General features: G+C 45.9%; 1 long non-coding RNA gene across 2 annotated transcripts in view; it reads right to left on the bottom strand.

Moving 5' to 3' along the window:
• Nucleotides 1–870: 870 nt before the first annotated feature.
• The window catches only part of LOC146354367 (uncharacterized), a 60,654-nt gene continuing 39,014 nt past the window's right edge, over nucleotides 871–22,510 (bottom strand). The window contains exons 2-3 of one of the 2 annotated variants that reach the window (XR_014788371.1): nucleotides 6,080–6,147; nucleotides 871–2,731 (exon numbers count right to left, since the gene is read on the bottom strand). This is a non-coding gene — a long non-coding RNA (uncharacterized LOC146354367). The remainder of the gene's footprint in view (nucleotides 2,732–6,079; nucleotides 6,148–22,510) is intronic. The other variant, XR_014788372.1, reaches the window with a different exon arrangement.

The raw sequence follows: 22,510 nt of genomic DNA on the forward strand, positions 1-22,510 counted from the left end.
CATGCAGAAGGTCCCAGGCTCAATCCTCAGCAGCTCCCAGGAAGGCTGGAAAAGATACCCATTTGAAACCTCGCAGAGCTGCTGCCAGTGAGTAACAGCAAAGCTGAGTTGGATGGACAAATGGTTTCACTTGGTATAAAGTAGCTTCCTATGCTTTTTTGTTTGTTCACTGCATTTTTATCCCACCTTTCAGACAATTACTGTCTCCCAAAGTGGCTCACATCAATAGAAGGAGAGGGAGAGGCCCTGCCATCAGACTTACAAGCTGATTCCACTCCATTTTCTGATTCCTCAGTCTCCTTGTTCTGCTAAAGCAGAGACCAAAAAACTGCTGTACCATACCATTATTTTAAGTATATATATGTATGTATGTGTGTGTTTTATACACACACACACACACACACACACAATGCCTAATGCTAAGGGGAAAAAATTAAACTCTTTGCTCTTAACTAATTAAACTGTGCTATGTGTCCTTGTATATTTCGTGGTGCTTTTCTGGTTCACTCATTTTCAATAGCTACATAAAAATTGGAGCCAGAGCTCCTGAATGACTAACTCAGAACAAAAGCAGATCCCCTGAGTATTCTTGAGCAGCCAGCAAAGTGAGGGAAAGTTATTTTGGGTTAATCAATGTACTTCAGTTACAATCTCATTTAACCCTAATGGTAGAGAGGACTACAATCAAGGAATTAGTGTTCCAGGCTTGGAAGTGTCAGTGGCCAGACCGCACTTCTCAGATGCTTTTATTTCTCTCTCTCACACACACACATGCACGCAGATGCGCACACACACACGCCACAGTTTATGATGGCATTTTCAAGATGGGGGGTGCTGGTACTTAAGTCTATGAAAAAATTCACATGGGGTACTAGGGAATCTTTAATTGGTGGGGTCCACTTCCATGTCCACACCTTATCTAATCACAATTATTGGGATCATATTTTTTACATCCTTGCATTGCATAGACATATCTTTTTAGTGCCAGTCCAAGGCATTTTTCTTCCTGAAGCAGAGCCCAAATGGCACATCCCCTCTGCTTTAAACAGTCTTGCTATACCATGTAGACACCAAGCTCTGCCTTCATTGGTCCCCCTCCCTCTCCTTCATCATATAAAGCAGAATGCTTCCTCTTGCTGCATTTTACATTATATCCTGCCCTTCCTCCAAGGAGCTCAAGACTGCACGTGCGTATATCCCTGTGTCCCTCCCTGCACAATAAGCCTGTGGGGTACATTAGGCTGAGAAAGAATGCCTGGGGAACATGGGCAGGAGGGTGCTGTTGTGCTCATGTCCTGCTTGTGGGTTCCTGGTTGACTGCTGGTTGGCCACTGTGTGAGCAGAACGGACTAGATGGACCCTTGGTCTGATCCAGCAGGGCTCTTCTGATGATCTTATGTTCTGATGGCTAAAGGGAGATTTGAACTTAGGTCTCTCCAGCCCAAAACTCTAACCTGGGGTAAGCAACCTGGTGGCACCCTCCAGATGTTATGAGCTACAACTCCCATCAGCTCCAGCTAGCATGGCCAATGGTCAGTGATAATGGGAGTTGTAGTCAAAAACATCTGGAAGGCGCAGGATTGCTTAGCCCTGCCTTACACCATGCTGGCCCTGTATTTTTGTATCTGGCTCCAAGTGGAATGGGCATCTTAGACAGCTGCCTGGGATGACACACTTGAAAGGGGGCCCTGCCATTCAATCTCAAGTCTAAATTATGTCCCAGAATCCTCTGTGATGCTTCAGAGTGTCCCAAGGTCCACTCCCAGTTCATGCAGGGAGCCGTCCTTAGAGAAGCAGCACATGTTGCTTCTGGGTGACACAGCCAGCTCTCTTTCCACCTACCAAACACACCTCCAAACCTTGGGGCCGCTTACACGGCACCGTTTTCAACATTCACTCCATCTTCACTGTGCAGTATTACAACTGCGAATTAGCTTCTGCTGTGGTACACGTGCAATTTACTTCCCCAATGGAAAAATCCACTTTTAACGGCCCTGACACATGGCCGTTAAAAGGGAAGTAAACTGCGGCACTCGTGCTGCTCTTTTGTTTTTACCATTATATTTAAATGCACAACTGTGCAGCCATGTGAGCATAGGGGTGTGACACTTTGGGTTTTTAGTGGCTGTTTTTTAGGGGTTCTTTTGTGTCTGTCCGTTCCTCTTTGGTAAGATGTGGGTAGTCTGCTCTTTGTTACCAGGCCAACTGTTTGTGCACAATCACGGTGGCAGTCCTCCAGCCCCACACTGTTGCGATGGTTCAAACATACAAAGTGGCATACCCACATGAGAGGTACATATCTACCCATCATTCCAAAATGGATCCCTCCGAGCTTTGGTTGTACCTCTCTATTACTGCTCAGCTGCAAAGGAACAGGGAGGAACGGGGAGGAGTGAAAAGGTGTCACAGAGTGACACCATCACTAAGCATGCCTACCCCATGCCCACCACAAACTGTGAAGTCAGTTCGAGGAAGGGACAGACAGCTCAGCAACTGTGGTAAACCCACAGCAAGCTAAAACGTCACAGCAAAACGCCCCTGTGGAAATCCACATATTCCCTGTGAAAACCATGGTTTGGCTGCAGAGTGGTGATTACGTCATCTATCCCAAAGGTCCTTGGATCACAGCAGCCCTGGAGTCAATGGCTGATGTAGATGGGGCCTTTGTCGGTGATGATGCAAGGAATACAAACACCTTCTCAGTTCGCAGAAGAAACCCGCTCCATAGAGGCTGGAAAAACAAACAAACAATAACGCACTCTTGAGCCAGCCCAGAGTGGGGAGTTAATAAGTTCTGCTGGGGTGTTAAATAGGTTAGTCCAACCAAAACTGTGTCCAAAGGTATTCTCTGTTTTGAGATACTTTTCGTCAGGATCAGGAGACAGAGCTGTGACTGGTGCCACTGCAATTGCAGTGAGCCACACCCAAGCAAAGGTCCTGAGTCACTCTTCAGACCAGAGCTCCCCAACCTTTTTGGGTAACTTTGGAACACTGAGACAGTTGTGGGTGCTGTCACACAATGGTTTCCATGGGGCTGTGCTTGCCCATTTACAAATTGCTGCCATGGTGGGCATGGCTGGTAACAGAACACCCATTCCTCAAAAGGCAGACTGGGCTCCAAAACACAAAACCACTCTTTGGAACCCACAGTTTTCTGTTCCAGTGCCCATTTCACAGAAGGCAAACCGATGAGACTCAGAGAGAAGTAACATGGCCAAGAAACTGAGTGCAAAGCAGATGTGGGAGCCTAAGCCCCAAATACCAAATCACGTATTTGCCCCCCACAATGCCTAACAAAATACCCATTTCACAGAAGACAAACTGGTGATGCTCACACATGTGCACGCACGCACACACACGCATACACACTTCACTCCTTCACACACATACTCTCCCTCATCAGCATGGTTTCTGTCTCAACTGCTGCATTATAGACCAGTCAACAGCTCTGCTCTACACCTGCCTTGTTGCTATATCTATAGCATTCTTATTTGCTATCTTCATTGCTATGATTCTACACCTTGTTGAAGGGAAACTTCCCACTGGTGTAGAAATCATATATCGAACAGATGGAAAACTTTTTAATCTCAGTAGGCTGAAAGCAAAAAGTAAGGTAATTACAACCTCTGTCATAGAACTTCAATATGCTGATGATAAAGTAATCTGCGCACACTCAGAGGAAGATCTTCAAACTATCCTAAACATCTTCGCAGAAGCATATGAAAAGCTCAATCTCTTGCTTAACATCAAAAAAACCAAAGTGCTTTACCAGCAAGCACAAACCAATCCCTCTGTAGTGCCATCAATCCAGCTTAACGGCGTGATGCTGGAAAATGTTGATCACTTTTCCTATCTTGGCAGCCATCTCTCCACAAAAGCCGACATTGACGCTGAAATTCAGCATCATCTGAGCTCTGCGAGTGTAGCATTCTCCCGAATGAAGTGTAGAGTGTTCGAGGATTGGAACATTCGCAGGGAGACCAAAATGCTTGTTTACAAAGCCAACCTTACTGTACGCCTGTGAAACATGGACCATCTATAAACGCCACTCCCAACTTCTCGAAAGATTTCATCATCGCTGCCTCCAAAAAAATCTGCAAATTACTTGGGAAGACAGATGGACCAATGTGAGCGTACTGGAAGAAGCAAAGACCACCAGCGTTGAAACAATGATTCTCCAACATCAACTTTGCTGGATTGGCCATGTTGTTCGAATGCCTGATTATCGTCTTCGAAAGCAGCTACTCTATTCTCAACTTATGGAAAATGGAATATTGGTGGACAGCAAAAGAGATTTAAAGATGTTCTCAAAGCTAATCTAAAAAAATGTAACATAAGCATTGAGAACTGGGAAGCTCTAACCCATGAGCGTTCCAACTGGAGGTCAGCCTATAGTCAAGGCGCTATGGACTTCGAAGAAGCACGAGTACGGGGCGAAAGGGAGAAACGAGCTCAGCGGAAGGCACGTCAAGCAAACCCTCACCGTGACCGCCTTCCACCTGGAAACCTATGTCCTCACTGTGGGAGGCTGTGTGGATCCAGAACTGGCCTCCACAGCCACCTGCAGACCCATTGCTAAGACTCTATCTCTGGAAGACAATCTTACTCGGTCACAGGTGATCGCCATGATGATTCTAGTAATCCAGTTCTTTCTTTCTTTCTTTCTTTTTCTTTCTTTCTTTTATATCCTGCCTTTTTTCCTCCTTAAGGAACCCAAGGTGGCATATGTAATCCTCATCCTCTCCCATTTATCCTCAGAGCAACAACCCTGTGAGGTAGGTTGGGCTGGGAGTCTGTGACTGGCCCAAAGTGAGTTTCCATGGTTGAGTGGGAACTAGAATCTGGATCTCCCGACTCTCAGTCCAACACTCTAGCCACTATACCACACTACACCACAGTTAGTGCTGGCTCCAGGTTTTTGTGGGCCCTTGGGCAAGACACCCTCAATGGGCCCCCTCCCTCAGTGAGCCTGCCTTCTCACTGCCATTGTCACCAGCTGCTATTGCTTCTCATCCTCTTTCCCATCATTGCTACCACGTGCTTGCTTGACAGGCGCAGGGCAAGTAGGCAGTGGCATCTACCTACTTGTTCTCTGGGCCAGAGCGAGATGCAGGTGAACAACTAGGTTGCAATGGTGAAAAGGAGGAGAAATTCCAGGTGGCTCTTGTCAGGGCCCCCGCTGGGGTGTGGGCCCTCGGCAGGTGTCCACCCATGCCTACCCTTGATGCCAGCCCTGAATCCAGCCTACTTCCTCATCCTCCCAGTCCACTGTTGCATACATTTCCAGTCTAACCATATGTCTTGCCCCATATCCATTTCTAGCTGTCTGACCTTGGTTTGTATTTGTACTTGGCTTGTCCTTAAAACTAGCTTATAGCTATGCCTGGCTAGCTCATAGCAGTATTGGAGAGAACCATGATGAAAAGGAAAAGGTATGTATGAGTTACATTTAAGAAAACTTAGATTCACATGTACATGTGCATGCATACATGTGTACCACACCTCCTCTTTGACTGGGTGGCCTGGAACCAATGATGTAGGGTGATACACTTTTTTCCCAATAACTAAAATGGATGCAAATTAACTCACCTGGACTTTGCCTTCAGCAGTTAGACTTGAGGTACCAGAAGGTGGAACATATATGTGTATCCAATAAATGTTGTGTAATGATTAGTGTGTTGGACTAGGAATAGACTCTCTCTGCATTCAGGAAGGGGTTCATGACACATCTTTTTAACTTGGCTTTTTTTCAATTGTAATGGCTTTTAAAGGTTGTTTATAATGTTTTACTATGTTTTTATTTGATTATGGTTTTTATTTTCTGAAATCTTTGTAAACTACCTTGGTTGGCAGTAAAAAATTACAAGAAAGAAAGAAAGAAAGAAAGAAAGAAAGAAAGAAACCCGAGTTCAAATTCCCACCAAGCCATGATGCCTCCTGGATGACCTTGGGCCCATCAGCCTAACCTGCCTTGGAGAGAGCATCATGTACACTGCTCTGAGCTCCTTGAAGGAAAGCTGAGATATAGATGTGATCAATGAGTCGACCCTTCCTTGGCAGGCCTGTGCTGATGCCTTACCTGTCCCTCCTGCAGTGAGTACAGATTAGAACCATGTCAGCTGTGCCATCCATGTATCTGCAGCAGCCCTATGCAAAAAAAACAACAACAACAACAAGAAAAGATCTGCATTTTGTAGGTAACAGGCTTTGCTTGCTGTCAAAGTTTAATGTGCAAACGCTAATGTGAGTATGGCAAGCTGATATGCAGATGCGCTGATAGAAGTGAAGAAAGCAATAGTGATGGCGATACATGCCATGACACCATGTGCTGTACTCTTACTTTTTGTGGGCTCTGTAACTCCCATCCAGGCAGTGCATGTGTTGGATCAAGTCAAGTCAATTTAGTTGTACATTGCATTTCCCACAATACACTGTGCTCAGAGTCATTCTCAAAAACAATCGCCATAATTACAATACAATATCAATTCAACTACAGTGAATTTAAAGCATATAAAAAATTCACATGCACACAGGACACACCAATAGGTCAGCTGATAATACTGAGTGTCAACAATATCAGCATTATAGTCACATTAAACAATTCACTAAACAGTTCATGTTAAGAGACCTAACAATTGTGGAAGCTACCTCATCCACAAAAAAACTCACAGCAAAAAAGAGAAAGAACTGCACACATGTGCGTGCATGTGCACACACAGACACACACAAGGCGCTTTAAACAGCCCACCCTCACGCAACAGAAAAGAGACCCTCCTCTCACAAGGATCCCAAGTCCAGAGCCAAGAAAGGGGACCCTCATCCCTGCAGCAGCTCCCCTCCTGGCTATCTCTGGCCAGCAGAGAAGCAAGACCTTTGTGATTTTAATTGTTCATTTGATGTATTTGTTTAATTGTTAATTAGTTTGTTTAACTGTGCTTTTAATGTACTTGTTTTATTACTGTTTTAGTAAAAGTTTTTATTTATCTATGGCTGTAAGCCTCCTTGAGAGCCATTTTCTTGGTAGAAAGACGAGGCACTCATCAAATCATTTATGGATCTGATTTGTACCCTGCCTTTCTACCAAGAAAACATTTATTATTAATAATAAATAAGATGGGAAAAGCCTCTCCCTGGGCAGATGCCCTCAAGATGCCTTGGGAACAGTACACACAAACACACACACATAGCAGTAGCTCCCTTCTGTTCTGGGGCTAGGGGTGGGGCAAGACAGGGGGAAACACCCAAGCCCTAATGGCAAAGTCAGCATCTCTCACCCCTCCAATTCCTTTCCTTAGGGCACAATCCTATGCATGTTTAGACAGAAAAAAGTCCTGCAAGTTGTAGGACTAAGCAGCCCTTATCTAAGCAGCCCTTAACATCCCAATGCTTTTTGTGGGCGCATGGACAGTTCTACATAGATCTTGCTATCCATTATGATGATGGTGATTCCAACGGAGGATGAGCACAGAGGCCTAAGCATCCAAACTTTACTGAGAAACGTAATGCCTGGTCAGCAAAAACAGACGAGGAAACCAGTGGGGAAAATATACGTAGAAAGGGGTGTCAAGATGTTTCCACCTCTGCTTCCCAACTGTGCAAGAACCAAGCTTCAAGCAATGACTGGGGTGTGTGTGTGTGCTCTCCTTTCCTGGATATCTTCAAGCAGAGGTGAGGTGGTGAACCGTTGGAGATGCTCTAGCTCTGGATTTCCTGCACCGAGCATGGGGCTAGACTAGATAGCCTACAAGGCCTCCAAAGCTGTCACTTCCTCTAACAGCAAACACAGGTAGTGAGTGCCAATAGGATTATAGCCAAAACAGGACCACTGAGAAACAAGAGGGAGGCACCAGCATGCTCAGGGAAACCCCAAGGTTTGTAGAAATGCACATATATATAGAGAGAGAGGGGGGGGGGAAGCAAAGGGCGCAGCCCTCCCCCCACAGCCCAACGGAGACTGAGTAACCACAGAATGCTGAATGGTGTGTGTGTGTGTGTGAGAGAGAGAGAGAGAGAGAGAGAGAGAGACTGGGGGGAGGGGAGAGAGGAGAGGTAGAATGGCATGTATCCTGGCAGAGGGCATGGCTGAATGGCTGGAACACTAAGGAGCACTCGAAACTGCAACAATTTCTGTGACAGCTTTGTGGGAAGCAACTTAAGCATGATTTGAGTCAGGCTCAAACTATATGTAACAACGGCAACCCAGAACTGTCCCAATCACATATAAACTGGGGTGTGGGGTGGAGACTGAGAATGCACTGTCAAAGCAAAAAGGTGGGGTGTGCATTTTATTCATTTATTTAAAATATTTATATACCACCCATGTTATGGTACCAAGATGGTTTACAAAATGTAATTTATTTATTTTTTAAAATCCTAATAAAACCATAACACACCACCACCAACAAAAAGGCAGCAGATACGTAAAATAGGCAACTACATCGCCCGGCTTCATAAACCAATTTAAAATGCCTGGGACAACAAATAAGTTTTGGACCTGGCGCTGAAAGGAGTACAAAGTCAGCACCAGTCGCACCTCCATGGGGAGTGTGTTCCACAAGCAGGGCACCATAGCATAAGTCTCTCTCTCTTGTTGTCACACAATGTACACCGGCTACTCGAAGAGACTCCTCTGGAGATCATAAGGCATGGGTAGGCCTCCTTGCACCTACAGCTCACCTCAATGCAATGTCTCTTCGTCTCTCTGACCCCCTCCCGCCCAGCACGGTTCTTCTCAGCCAACTTCTGATACTAGAAGGGAGCTTGGCTGTAAGAAAAGCAGTTGTGTGTATTGGGGACAAGCTACCAGCACAGTACAGCACATTTACACTAAAAATCAGACTCCACCCCAGCACACCTCCCCCCGCCGCCCCGGGAAAGGCTGTAGCTCAGTGGTAGAGCACATGCTTTGCATGCAAAAATGCCAGGTTCAGTCTCCAGCAACTCTTAAGCAGAGATGGGGAAAGAAATCCTGCCTGAAATCTTAGATAGCCACTAAACATCAATATAGGCAATCCTGAGCTAAATGAACAAATAGTTTGATTTGGTCTAAGATAGTTCCCTATGTGCCTTCCTATATGTGATTGGCGGCAGACTCCTGTGGAAACTCAAGTGTAGTATGAATCTCCATTAAGATACGCATATATTCATTCACACACATTCTGCAGAGGCCAACAGCATTTTCCCATTGCTCGCAGTGCATTTATTGAAGTCAGTAAGACTGCTTTCTGCCTGGACTCCCATGTAACTGAGCTTGATTGTTGTAAGACAAAACCAGGGGCAGTGTTTCAATGCGGGGCTCGCAAACGTCTTCACGGATTGAATTTCTTCTCCAAGTGCTGTGTATCTCAAGAGGTATCAGTGACTAGAGAGAGCTGTGCTTTTTCTTTCACTATTTTCATGGTCCCAGATAGTAAAGACAAGTGCTGAAAGCTCAAAAGAAAGACATCTGTTTTTGTTTCAGGATTGCTCTCTACAAATCTGTGGATTCAGCCACCCTGAAGAGCCTCTTCTCATCTCATTGGCAGCTTATAATGGAATCTCCCTTAGTCTCATTCCGTTTTCTTCTAGGCCAAGCCCTTTGGACATGATGTTTCTGAAACATACACAAGATTGGGAGTCCTTTAAATATATGGGGGCAAAAAGCATATGATTAATGAGAGCTGGCCATTTCTCATGGTCACGGGGCTTTGAACATCCTTAAGTTATCTTCTGTGGGAAGGACAGGCAAAGAGGCAGCAACCACCTCAGCTGACAGACTTCAAATTATTCATAAAGTCAGAACATAAGAAGAGCGGTGCTGGATCTGACCAGAGACCTATGTGTAGCCTGATCGGAGAGACTGCCTTCTTCTTTACCAACCTGCCCAGTCACTGAGGTAATCAGAAGGCATGTTCCTGGTGGTTCCACATGGACCCCATGGCCTGGCTGGAGCTTTTAGTGTGGTGGTACCTCTCTTTGGAGATCAGGCAGGTGCCAACGTTGTATTCCTTCCGGCACCTCCTGAAGACATTGTTATTTCAGGAAGCCTTCCTTGAATGACCAGCCGTGGTTTATTAAATTTGGTCTTATCGGAACTAGTTTCTTTTAAAAATGTTTTAATCATTTTAACATGGTGGTTTATTCTTTTATCTTTGCTGTTCACTGCTCTGAAATATTTTGATGTGGAGCTGTATGTAACTTTCGTAAATAAATAAATGAAACAAATTCCACTCCCACAGTGGCCAACCAGATGTCAATCCCACCCACAGGACATCAGGGCCATAGCCCTCTCTTGTGGGCTTTCCCCAGCAGCTGCTATTGAGAGGCATGAGGCCTCTGATCCTGGAGACAGGATGTAGCCATCATGGTTAGTAGCTACTGATAGCCTTGTCCTCCATGAAGTATTTTAAGAGCTTTTAACAAGGCCCTACAGCTCAGACCTAGGGCCCATCTACTCCAGTATCCTTTTCCCAATTATGGCCATCCATCCATGGCTTCTGAAAAGCACACAAGCAGAGTATGTGTCAGGGTGGAAACTGAGCCCATAGAGCCCCAGAGCAGTTCTGATTCTGAGGAAGAACAGCAATCCGTGGGAGAGGAGCTCGCTCATCTCTCACAAGCACAGCAGCTGGCAGAGATTCCTCCTGCCAGCATTCCTGGGAGAGATAGTGACCCTGGCAGTGAGAGAGTGCTGGAGGGGGGCTTGCTGGACGTTTGGTGCAGACGCAGGGAGCGATGACAGATGGAGGGAGCTGAAAGGAGGCGCTCCGCTCGTTTGGCGCTAAAACAACGGTCGCGTCCCGAGGACCCAAGGGAAAGAGGGAGGATCTCTCCATAGCCCATAAGTTCAGAGTCTTCCCGTGGTTCCCCTTCAAACGGGGACCAACTGCCTTGGCTGGAGCTTAGGCTACTCTGCTATCTTTCCCCAAGGCTGTTCCTTGCTTAGTCGCTAGTTATTAGTATCTGAAAGAGTCATAAGGTAATAAAGGAATAAAGCCTTGGAAAGAATCCTCATTGTCTGTGTCCTGAGTTGGCTATTGGAGGGAACTGCAAGGGGCACCTAGGGCGCTCCTGACAGTATGGAAGGTCAAAAGCATCCTCTATGGTTTGACCCCCAGCAGTGGTATTCAGAGGCATTCTGTCTCTGAACCTGGGGGTTCCATTTAGCTACCATGGCTGACAGCCATTGGTAGTCCTATCCTCCAGACATTATCCCCTTTAAAAGCCATCTAAGACAATGGCTGTTACCACATCTTGTGACAGTGGACACCATAAGCTAATTATGTATTGTGTGAAGACGTACTTTGTCCACCCTGAACCTAATGCCTGCCAATTTAATTCAGTGACCTTGATTTCAAACTCACTCTCTCTCTCTCTCTCTCTCACACACACACACACACACCTCTTCGTAAGCCATGCATAACTGTGTTTGTGTGAACACTTAAGCCTTGAATTCTCTCTCTCTCTCTTATATATATGATTTCTTTTGCAAGTTTTTGTTTACTGAATTGGACTTCCAGCCTTCCTCCTCACAAGAGCTCAGGACAGGTAACAAACCAAATGACAAGTTAGTTTTTGTACTCTACCCCCTCTTCCCCTTGGCCACCAAAAGCCATGCTGAAGAACAAGCCATTGTCAGTCATTCTTACCATGATCAATGGCAGGGCTGGGATAGGTGGAGTCAGCATTATGGCACTAGGCTCCATCCTGACATATGTGCATGCATTCCACCGTGTGAAATTGGCCCATATGTGTACAAGTGTATGTGTGGAGGCACTTCTCCGTGCAACTGCGAACTGGGCAAGACTTCTATGTGCATAAACTCGTACAGGCCTAGGAACAAGGTGAAATGAACATTGATAGCTCAGAGGCAGAGCCTGCCAGCTCCATCTATGTGCCTTGATCATTTCAGAATGTTTGAAAGGGGTGATTGCCAAAGAGAGTTTTGGCTATTGGGCGGTAGAGAAATTCACTTAATGAAAAATGAAATATTGTTTGGAAGATGTTCAGTCTTTGGCTCGGACTTTGCCAGTCAGGGATAAAGAATGCCAAGGTGTTGCCTCAGCTCCTATAATTCTGGGCATAGGAGATTTGATATGGTTATCCCTGCCTCCTGCTGCTTCAGCTTTAGTAATTAACCTTCTCGTTTCTGTGGCTTTTTAGGCATCCCTTTTTGGAGTATAATCTCAGGTGAGAATTCAAGGCCTCGAATACTCACCAGTTCTAGGGCTATTTGATCATGTGCCTTGCACATCACGTTCTAGTTTTTTGTGCTTCATCAATGTGGAAGAATCGTGTGTTGGAATTGAAATATTTACCTGCTTTACTGTTAGCATTTGAGAAATCTTGTATGTAAATGAGCCTGCCCGAAATTTGCGCTCATCATCTGAGGCCCTGTTGCGTATCCCACCTCCTAGAGACATAACATAGGAAGCTGCCTTTGACTGAGTCTGACCATTAGTCCATCCAGCCCAGTATTGTCAACACTGACTGGCAGCAGCTTTCCAGAGTTGCAGGCAAACGCTTTTCCAGCACTACCTGGAGATGCTGGGGATTGAACCTGGGACCTTCTGCATGCAAAGCAGGGGCTCTGCCACTGAGCCATGGCCCCCGCTTGGTGAGGCTGGTGAGCACTTGTAACAGGGCTTTTTGTGTAGCAGCACCCCAGTTGTGGAACTCCCTTCCTAGAGAGGTTAGGCTAGCCTCCTTCTTAGTGTCCTTTAGATATCTGGTGAAGAAGATACTGGTCTGCTAGACTTTTAATAGTTAAGGCCGCTCTCTGTTATAATTAATCCTGTTTTAACATATGTTTTAGGTTTTTGTATTTGTATGTATTTTTGTGTCACATTTTTATTGTACATCACATTGAACATTAATTGAGTGGAGGGGTGATCTATAAATATTCTAAATGATAATGACAACAATGACAACAACGACAACAACAACGACAACAACAGATGTCTGAGCAACGAAAAGGCGACTTCTCTGTGGCAAGGTTCTTTGATTTTTGGTGTCTATATTAACATGTGGAAAGTCATAACTTCAACGAATATGACAGTTTTTAATTGTCTACTTCACGTCCACAAAGTGACCAAAAATAAATACATATAATCAAAGATGCCTTGAGAGTGCATTGACCAGGCATTGTCCAGGTCACTTGGCCATTGGCAATGGTTCGTGGAGCACTGTGTGTTTCAGTGCATTAGCATGTGGGAAACACATGTAGCACATCTTCAGGAATAATGTTACTGATGTCGGTATTCAGTTACAACCTTGGATGTAGAGGAGGAAGGCCTCAGTGATTCACAGAATGGCAAATGGTTTATCATGAAGCCATGGAGTCTTGTAGGCAGGGCTCAACAGGGTGGTGCAAACTTGAAAGATCTGAGCCTCGCTGAATTAAATGCAGGTTGAATCATGTACTTCATGGGATAAAAAAGAGAAGTGCTAAAAACCTTGGACTGGGAGACCTTGTGTATGAAAGATTCTATGTGAAGTGATCTGAAAATATTGCAAATGCAAACCTAACTAAAGTTGCACCAACAGATAGTCCTAATTTCTGATAGATTCCTTATTTGATGCCATTTTCCCACTTAACAATAAAAGATGCATGATGGTTATAAATAATAGCTTAGAGAGTGACAGGGTTATTGGCTAGATTTCCAGTTCTTTCATCAATGTGGTATGTTGAACTGAGAGCATTTGACTGTGGGGATGCCTCCCTTTGCTGAAAGTTTTGGGGATGATGATGATGATACTGCACAAGAATGTCATGGTGAGGCTTAAAAAAATCTATAGAAGTCCATGTGGGTGTTTATTTAAAGAAGCTTCTGTGATGTTTTGGTACACAATAATAGAATTATCTGGCAGCATTTTGTAATTCAGGTCAGGCTTCCCCCTCTCTCTTTCTCCGTCCCTCTGATTCTTAAAACAATGAGCACTTTATCCCGATGAGAAGCTCTAATTAGATTAATCTGCTTCTGTAACTGACAGGTCAGATGTCTCTGCTGAAATAGATGTCTGCATTCTTATTCTGTGTTTATTATTGGATTAAATTTTCATCAAAGCAGGGAAGCATTTTTCTGACGTAGGCATCCAAAGTGTGTACTCTTCCCTCATTCGGGTCATGTGAGAGTCACTGCGTATGAGGGTGGGTCAGTGTGTCATCATGGCCAAGGGAGATCTGCATCCTAAGCCCTGCTTTCCAACAAAGCTCACTGGGTAACTTTGGGCCAGTTACATTACTCTCTCTCCCCCCATCACCTCTTTCATGTGTTTGTGCCTTAAATGAGATAAGCCCCCATCGACTCTTCCCTGCATTCCTTAGAGCAGTCTTCCCCAGCCTGGTGCCTTTCAGCTGTGTTGCACTACAACTCCCCAGCCAACATGGCTAATGGCCAGGTACCCTGGGAGCTGTAGCCCAGCACAGCTGGAGGGCAACAAGTTGGGGAAGGCTGCCTTAGCGAAAGATAGGATAGAAATGTGATGAGGGATGCAATCCTGTGCAAACTTCCTCCCAGGTAAGTGTGCATAGGATTGCAACCCTCATCACTTACCTCCAAGTAGACATGCTTAGCATCAGGCTGCCTGGCTGCAATCCTATACACCCAACTTCCTCCAACCTAGTGTCCTCCTGGTGGGTTGGACTACAGCTCCCTTCAGTAAGCCAGTGGTCATGCTGGCTGGGGATGATGAGAGGTATAGTCTAACACATCTGGAGGGCACCAAGTTGGGAAAGGCTGTTACACACATGTACCTGGGAACAAGTCCCATTGAATTCAATAGGACATACTGTACTTCTGAGGAGATATGCACAGGATTGCACTGCAGCAACAGCAACAAGAATTGGCTGTGTGTAAGCGCTTGCCAGCCTACTGGCCCTGGCTAATAATAGCTTCTGAGTGAAATCTGCTGTTGACTGATAGATGTATGTTGTATAAAGTTCCTGTCTCCATAGCGCTCTTACACATTGCAAACATTGATGAATGCCATCTCTTTGCTCTCCACCTATAGTTGTTAGTACCCATTGGATAGTCTAGGGAAAAACTAGCTGTCAAGGCTTCTGAGAGGCCCAAATATGCTTCTTCCGAGCTAGGGCTGTTCTTGCAGGTGAGATGGTTGGAAGACAGACAGACTTGACCCACCCAAGACACAACCTACTGCAACACTTGCCCGTGCAAACCTCACTTAAATTAATGGCAGTTGTTCCTGAGCCCAGTTCCCATCATACAGCCCATTTCACTGGAGCCTGTTCAGGAGAACATCTTCCCAATGGACTGATCCCCACGACCAGTGGGGACTGATCACCAGTGGAGTGGAAGGAGATGCCAAATGGATTTTGTTCCACAAGCATCACAAGGCCTTGGGTCTGCTTCCCCTCAGCTTTCCTGTTCCTCCCATCTGTAGGAGCTGTGTGAGGGTTGTGTTTTTCCCACAGGTATTTTTCCCCATATGGATGCAGGAAGGTGTTTTACACCAGGTCCATCTAGCCCAGTATTGTCTTCTCTGACTGGCAATGGCTTTTCAAGGTCCCAAGCTAAGGCCTTCCACATCACCACCTGCTCCCGGCTCCTTTTTCAAGTGGAAATGTCAGACTGAACCTGGGACCTTCTGCGTGAAAAGCATAGGCTCTATCCCTCTCTTATAGAAGCAGAACTATTTGCAGATCTGTTTCCATTGTTATTTCCATTCCCTTGGTATTTAGAATATTTATGGATGTTCTGTGGAGGCTGGGGAGGCTTCAGTGCCACTGCCACATCGTGGCATTAGACTTTCCCATATAGATGGACCCCTGAGTAAAAGCTGGGAAGTAAAACAATTGTTTGCTGTCATCAGTCTGCTTTTTAAAGTAATTTGTTCACATGTGATGTTGATCCACCCCCACTCCCGGCCCTGAGATCTGAATATTGAAAAATATCTGAAATACTTTTGCTATGTTTCCTTCTGCACCACATCCAGACTGGTGATGTGTATGTTTTTTGACGAGGAATGGGGAACATCTGGCCCTCCAGATGTTGCTGGGCTGCAGCTTCCATCATCCCTCATCTTTGGCTATGCTGGCTAGGGCCGATGGGAGTTGCAGTCCAACATTTGGAGGGCCACATCTTGCCCACCACTGTTTTCGACACCTATTTCATTTCCATGTCCAGGTAATCATGGAGGAATACGAGCAGGAACTCCTGCGTACAAAATAATTTCCTATTGTAATTCATGATGATTTGTTGTTTTCTATTGTATTAATAATTTTACCTTTGTATCCTGTTGATGAATATTATGGCCTACATCCAATGTCACATGAACAAACTTCTGCTCATGCAACAGATCTTTCCCATCCTCTCCTCTACCCCCTGCAGCCCCCCACACGTTGCCCTGCTCCAAAGGTCCCTTCCCAACCCTCTGGAGTACATTTGGGAGATGCCAGCAGAGCTGCCTGGGCAGGGGGAGCTGCTCTGCTAGTGAATGCCATTCCATCAGTGGACGGACACAATTGGATTTCACACAATAAAAAGAATTAGGATATTGGGGGTAGGGTGGGGATTAATCCTTACAAGGGAGTAGCTCTCACTGAATTAACTTTGACTTATTTTTAGCAATGCATTTTAACATCTTTATTCTACCTGCTATGAAGGCATTTTAGGGCCAAAGTTGAGATTCCCTTGATATGTAGCATGCAGCTACATATCAAATTTTCCTTTAATTAATTAAAAGGGGGAATGTGACTTATCATTTCCCTTATCTCTTCCCTCCCCAATGCAATAGGACCCCCCCCCCCCTGTGCAACTAGTGGATACTTTTTGTCTAAGTGTTGTAGCTGTGCACGGGGAAGGGGGTGTCTCTCCAATCATGCTGGCGGGAGAAGAGATAAGCCTCCCATCACCACACATTGTGTTCCTTGTAACACCCCCCCCCACTCCATAATTAATTAAGGGGAAACTGGATACATAGCTGCACGTTATGTATTGGGGCAATGTGTCATGCGGCAATATTTTTGTATTTTTGTTACTTCTGTCAATGATTTTTGCTAGTTTAGGTAAATGAACGGTGACTGTCTGAAATCCATATGAGGGCAATACCTTTATTAGGTCACCCCCACCACCCCCAATGTGCAATTGTGACTATCTAGGTAATGTTGTCATTATAGTGATGTTGGTTGTTCTAGTATAATTGTTAGGAATGGAGTACTCTGTTGATTTTTTGTTAGCACTGATTTTTGTTTTTGTAATGCACCTAACTATTATACTGTTGTATCTACATCTGTTGTGAACCCAGTTTGAGTGCAGCAATTGCAGAAAATTGAAAGGGGGTATATAAATAAACCTGACTTGGGTTACTTTGCTTTGAGCAAACATGCTTTGGATTGTGCCCTACTGTGGTGCAGTGCATTTAGAATGTGATCTACTAATTTACTGACACCTGCAAGCATAACTGGCAGCACATAACCATGCCTTCATAAAAGGTGAAAAAAGAAAGGATGTTAATATACCAAAAAGTCCAGCCTTATATAAATCATACAATTATTGCTCTGCTCAAAGAAACTCCAGATGGTGATGCTTTGTGATACAGTTCAGAGACCATATCTCTGATTAGAATCACTCACAAAACCTAGTCTTAAGTGAACTGTAACACAATAGAAGGCGAATGAATCACAGCTATTACTGGAAACAAGAGGTTCTATGACTGCCATTGCAGGGAGAACTCAAATATAACTTCCCAGTGCCAAATACTGATGTGGCAGCTGACCAGACAGAAGACATCACTTTTTCCTGCTCATGACTGGAGTTGCCAACACACCAGAAAAATGAGCAACACAACCCACAACCCCCCGATCTGTTTGTGTGTGTGTTTTTAAATTTCAGATCCTTTGCCAGAAAGCAAGGGACAAGTCTGCTTGATTCTGCTTCACGCCCCCGCCCCCCATCTGCCCTTTTAGCTGTACATCTTAGGTGAATAGACCAATGTTGTGCTAGACCATTCCTCCGTCCTTGGACCCACTTGGTTCCAGGACCTACTCAGGTACTGGAATTTTTTATTTCAATAGTTGGCAAGCCTACCTGTCATAGAGGGCCAGGAAAAGAACATTCTGTGTCCACAGTGCTGCCGCCCTCGTCTTATATACTATCCTGCTAAAGAATTACACCCCAATTCCAACTTCATTTATTTATTTATTTATTAAATTTATTAATCGCCCATCTGGCTGGTCACCCTGCCACTCTGGGCGATGTACAGCATATAATAAAACAGTTTAAACAATAAAATTCTACAATAAAAACATTTTCTAAAATACCCTAACCCACCCCAAATGCCTGCCTGAACAACCATGTTTCTAATGCACGGCGGAAGCTCATTAAAGAGGGGGCATGGCAGAGTTCCCTAAGGAGGGAGTTCCACAGAGTGGGGGCCACCACAGAAAAGGCCCTCTCCCTCATCCCCACCAGTCTAGCTGTCCTGGTTGATGGGACAGACAGAAGGCCATCCGAGGCTGATCTTGTTAAGCAGCCTGTCTGGCGTTGCTGGAGGTGCTCCTTAAGATAGGCTGGGCCGGAACCATATAGGGTTTTAAAGGTCAAAACCAACACCTTGAATTTGGCCTGGAAAACAACTGGTAACCAGTGCAACTCCTTCAGCACTGCAGTGATGTGATCTTGCCGGCGGCTGCCTTTAATCAGGCAAGCTGCCGCGTTCTGTACCAGCTGCAGCTTCTGAACCGTCTTCAAGGGTAAGCCCACATAGAGTGCATTACAGTAGTCTAAACGAGAGGAGACCAGGGCATGTACTACCGATGGGAGCAGATGGTCAGGAAGGAAGGGGCGCAGCCGCCATATCAGATGGAGTTGATACAGCGCTGTCCGGCTCACAGCTGACACCTGAGCCTCCATGGACAGCTGGGAGTCGAAAATGACCCCCAGGCTGCGGACCTGGTCTTTCAAGGGTAGCCGTACCCCATTCAACACCAGGTCAACATCCCCCAGCCTCCTCTTGTCTCCCACCAAAAGTACCTCGGTCTTGTCAGGGTTCAGCTTCAGCTTATTCCTCCCCATCCAGCCACTCACCGTCTCCAGACATTTGGACAGGGATTCTACAGCCAACCTTGGTGAAGATTTGAATGAGAGGTAGAGCTGTGTGTCATCCGCATATTGATGACACCACACCCCAAATCTCCTGATGACAGCCCCCAGCGGCTTCACATAGATGTTAAATAGCATCGGGGAGAGGATGGAACCCTGTGGCACCCCACAAGTGAGTGGCCACGGGTCCAAAACCTCATCTCCCAGTGCTACCCTCTGGTACCTGCCGGAGAGGAAGGACCAGAACCACCGCAATACGGTGTCTCCAATGCCCAACCCCTCCAGGCGGTCCAGGAGGATACCGTGGTCAACGGTATCAAAGGCTGCTGAGAGGTCAAGGAGAACAAGGAAGAAGCATTCGCCCCTATCCAGAGCCCTCCTCATATCATCCACCAAGGCCGTTTCTGTCCCATGCCCAAGCCTGAAGCCCGACTGAAATGGGTCTAGATAATTGGTTTCTTCCAAGTGTGTCTTCAACTGCATCGCCACCACCCGCTCAATCACCTTGCCCCAAAATGGCAGATTTGAGACTGGGTGAAAGTTGTTCAGAACTTGGGGATCCTAGGAGGGCTTCTTTAAGAGCGGTCTTATCACTGCCTCCTTGAGGGCTGATGGCATCATCCCTCCTCAAGGGAGGCGTTCACCACCGCCCTGTTCCCCTCACCCAGTCTCTCTCTGCAGCCCATAATGAGCCAAGATAGGCAAGGATCAAGTAAGCAGGTGGTTGGCCTTACAGATGAAAGCACCTTGTCCACTTCATCAGAAGGAAGAAGCTGGAACCGATCCCACAAAACTGGTCTGCCACAGACTGCCTGTTGCTCACTAACTGTATCCACAGCGTGCAGAGTAACTCTCCTAATCTGATCAATTTTATCTGCAAAGTGCCTTGCCAAGGCCTCACAGGAGGCCTTAGAATGCTCCAGTGGTTCCGGAGCCACAAGACCAACCAGCCTCCAGACCACTTGGAACAGCCTCCTGGGACAGCACTCTGCAGAAGCAATAGAGGCAGCATAATATTCCTTTTTTGCTGCCTTCACCGCCATGTGATAGGCTGAAGATACAGCTCTAGCCCATGTCTGATTGTCTTTGGAGCAAGACTTCTGCCACCGGCGCTCTAGCCATCTCACCTCCTGTTTCAGAGCTTGTAACTGCAGATTGAACCATGGTGCAGTCCAAGCCCTGTTCAGGGGGAGAGGGCGTTTCGGAGCCACCTGATCTAATGCCCTGGTGATTGCGGCATTCCAGCTACCCACCAGAGTCTTGACCAAGTTGCCGTTGGCGTGCCCCAGAGAATCCCCAAGCGCGTTCAGGAATCCATTTGGATCCATAAGACGCCTGGGGCGGACCATTTTAATGGGTCCTTTGCCCCTGCGGAGGGGTTGTGGAACCGAGAAGTCCAACGTCACCAGATAGTGATCTGACCATGACAAGGGGGTGGTGGATATACCCCTGGCTTCCAGATCACTCCCCGCTTCTCCAGAAACAAACACAAGGTCTAGTGCATGACCGGCTACATGGGTGGGCCCAGTTAGAATATGGTGCAGCTCCCAGGAAGCCATGGTCTCCATGAAGTCCCGAGGTGCTCCTGTGAGAATGGCCTCTGAATGCACACTGAAGTCCCCCAACACCAATAAGTTAGGGGACTTTACACGCACATCAGAGACCACCTCAGAACTTCTCACTTCTCTGAGGAATTTATGCAGAGGGGAAAAGGCATGCCAGATTCTTCAGTTAGCATATTGCTTAGCCAGCAGATGAGGAGCCAGATTTATGGATTGAAATGGGATTAAATAACAACTCTGGAAATGGGCAAAAGGAAATTGCGGAAGCAAAGGCCAGGAGACCAGTTTTGCATACTTGAGCATTCTCCCAGGTGTGTGTGTGTGTTTGTCTATGCATAGACATCTTCTCTACATACCCTAAATCTAAGGATGCTTGCAGATGAGGGTGTGGATCCAGCATCGTTGGACTTCCACATCCTCTCCTCCGACCCTGGTTGAGGGACCTTCCAGAGATTTGAAGGGTATGTTGGGGGCTGCAGCAGGGTGGAGAAGACATAGACATCCTGTTTCACCAGTGGCATCTTTCCACTGGCAGGACGAAGATGCTAGATCCAACTTGAGAGAGTGAGGTGCCCTGGCTCCATCCAGTTTTGGTGTTGCCCCCACCCACTTTTGGCTTCAGCTCTGCCCACAACTGGTATGGCCCCCAGAAGGTTTCCCTTGAGGGAACAAAGCCCTCAGGCCAAAAATGGTTCCCTACAACTGTGGTAAAGGAAGGAGAGTATCTTAAGTCTCCATTGGACAAGGATGTACAGATTTTGTTAAATCTGTTCCGTCTGTTTTTCATGGATTATCAGGCATCTTTCATTCCATCATCTGCTCATTGACAGAATCGGATTTTTCTTTTAGGGATGTACAAGATTTTCGTTCCGCTTGCGCTAATGCACATTAGTGCTAATTTGCACTTGCGCTAATGCACATTAGCACTAATGAAAGTGTGATTTAGCGCTAATGTGCATTAATGTGTGAATTTGTGCAAATCCTCCCCACAAAAGTGAAGAACTGGTCAAGTCTGCAGAACATTAAGAAAAAGCCAGTCTTCAGCAGAATCTCCAGGCTGGATTCTAGAAATCCAAACTCATATGTATCCATTGTGGATTTCTCTGACATCCCTACCACTGGATAGGAACTCAGTGAGCACTGGGGTCTTTTGCTCCCCTCTTTTCTCCACTTGTAGGTCTCCTTCCACTCCTCCACATCTCCTCCTTTACTTGACGCTGTCCTTTATATATTCTGGGTGTATGCACATGTATGAGTGCACATGTGTGCTGGATGATCCATAGCTGCATGGCCTCTCACAAATGCTTAAAAAAATAATCTTCCATACCTGTTATTTAAATGGGTTAAGGACATCTCCAGAATGCTTTGGAAGTAAAGGGTGGAGAGATTTGTTGCTGCTGCTATTCACATTACATCAGCAGTGGGCAATGAATTTTGGATTCAAGAGGAAGTAATAGGAAAAGGAGTTGATTTCTGTCATTAATGGACTGACTTACCTGGCTTTTTACTGCTCTTGGGGATGCCATGGTGACTCAGTGTAAATTTCTGCTTTGTCTAAGAGATGCATTTTCTTTGCATGCTGTGCGAATGGTAGCCCTTATTCAAGTCTTTCATTATAATAACCACAAGTGATTATTGGGGAGGGGATCAGTGAGAGGGTTAGTTTAGCATAAAAAAAGTCCATACACATGAACATGGAATCTCAGAAAAATATTACTGGGAGAGGGAGGAGGTTGTGGTTGCTGGTCAAGCTCATTGTGTACAATACAGCCTTTGTTCCTCTTTCAGTAAGTCATTCCTTGAGTCAGAGGGCAATCCTACAATGTAAACCAGTTTCAAACCTGTTCAACTATTATGGCTGTCCATGAGAATGCTGGGAGAAAGCTATCATTCAGTGATAGGTTT

This window comes from Heloderma suspectum, chromosome 2 (genome assembly GCF_057233095.1).
Source record: "Heloderma suspectum isolate Gila_16-S chromosome 2, 16-S_ref, whole genome shotgun sequence".
NCBI lineage: Eukaryota > Metazoa > Chordata > Lepidosauria > Squamata > Helodermatidae > Heloderma > Heloderma suspectum.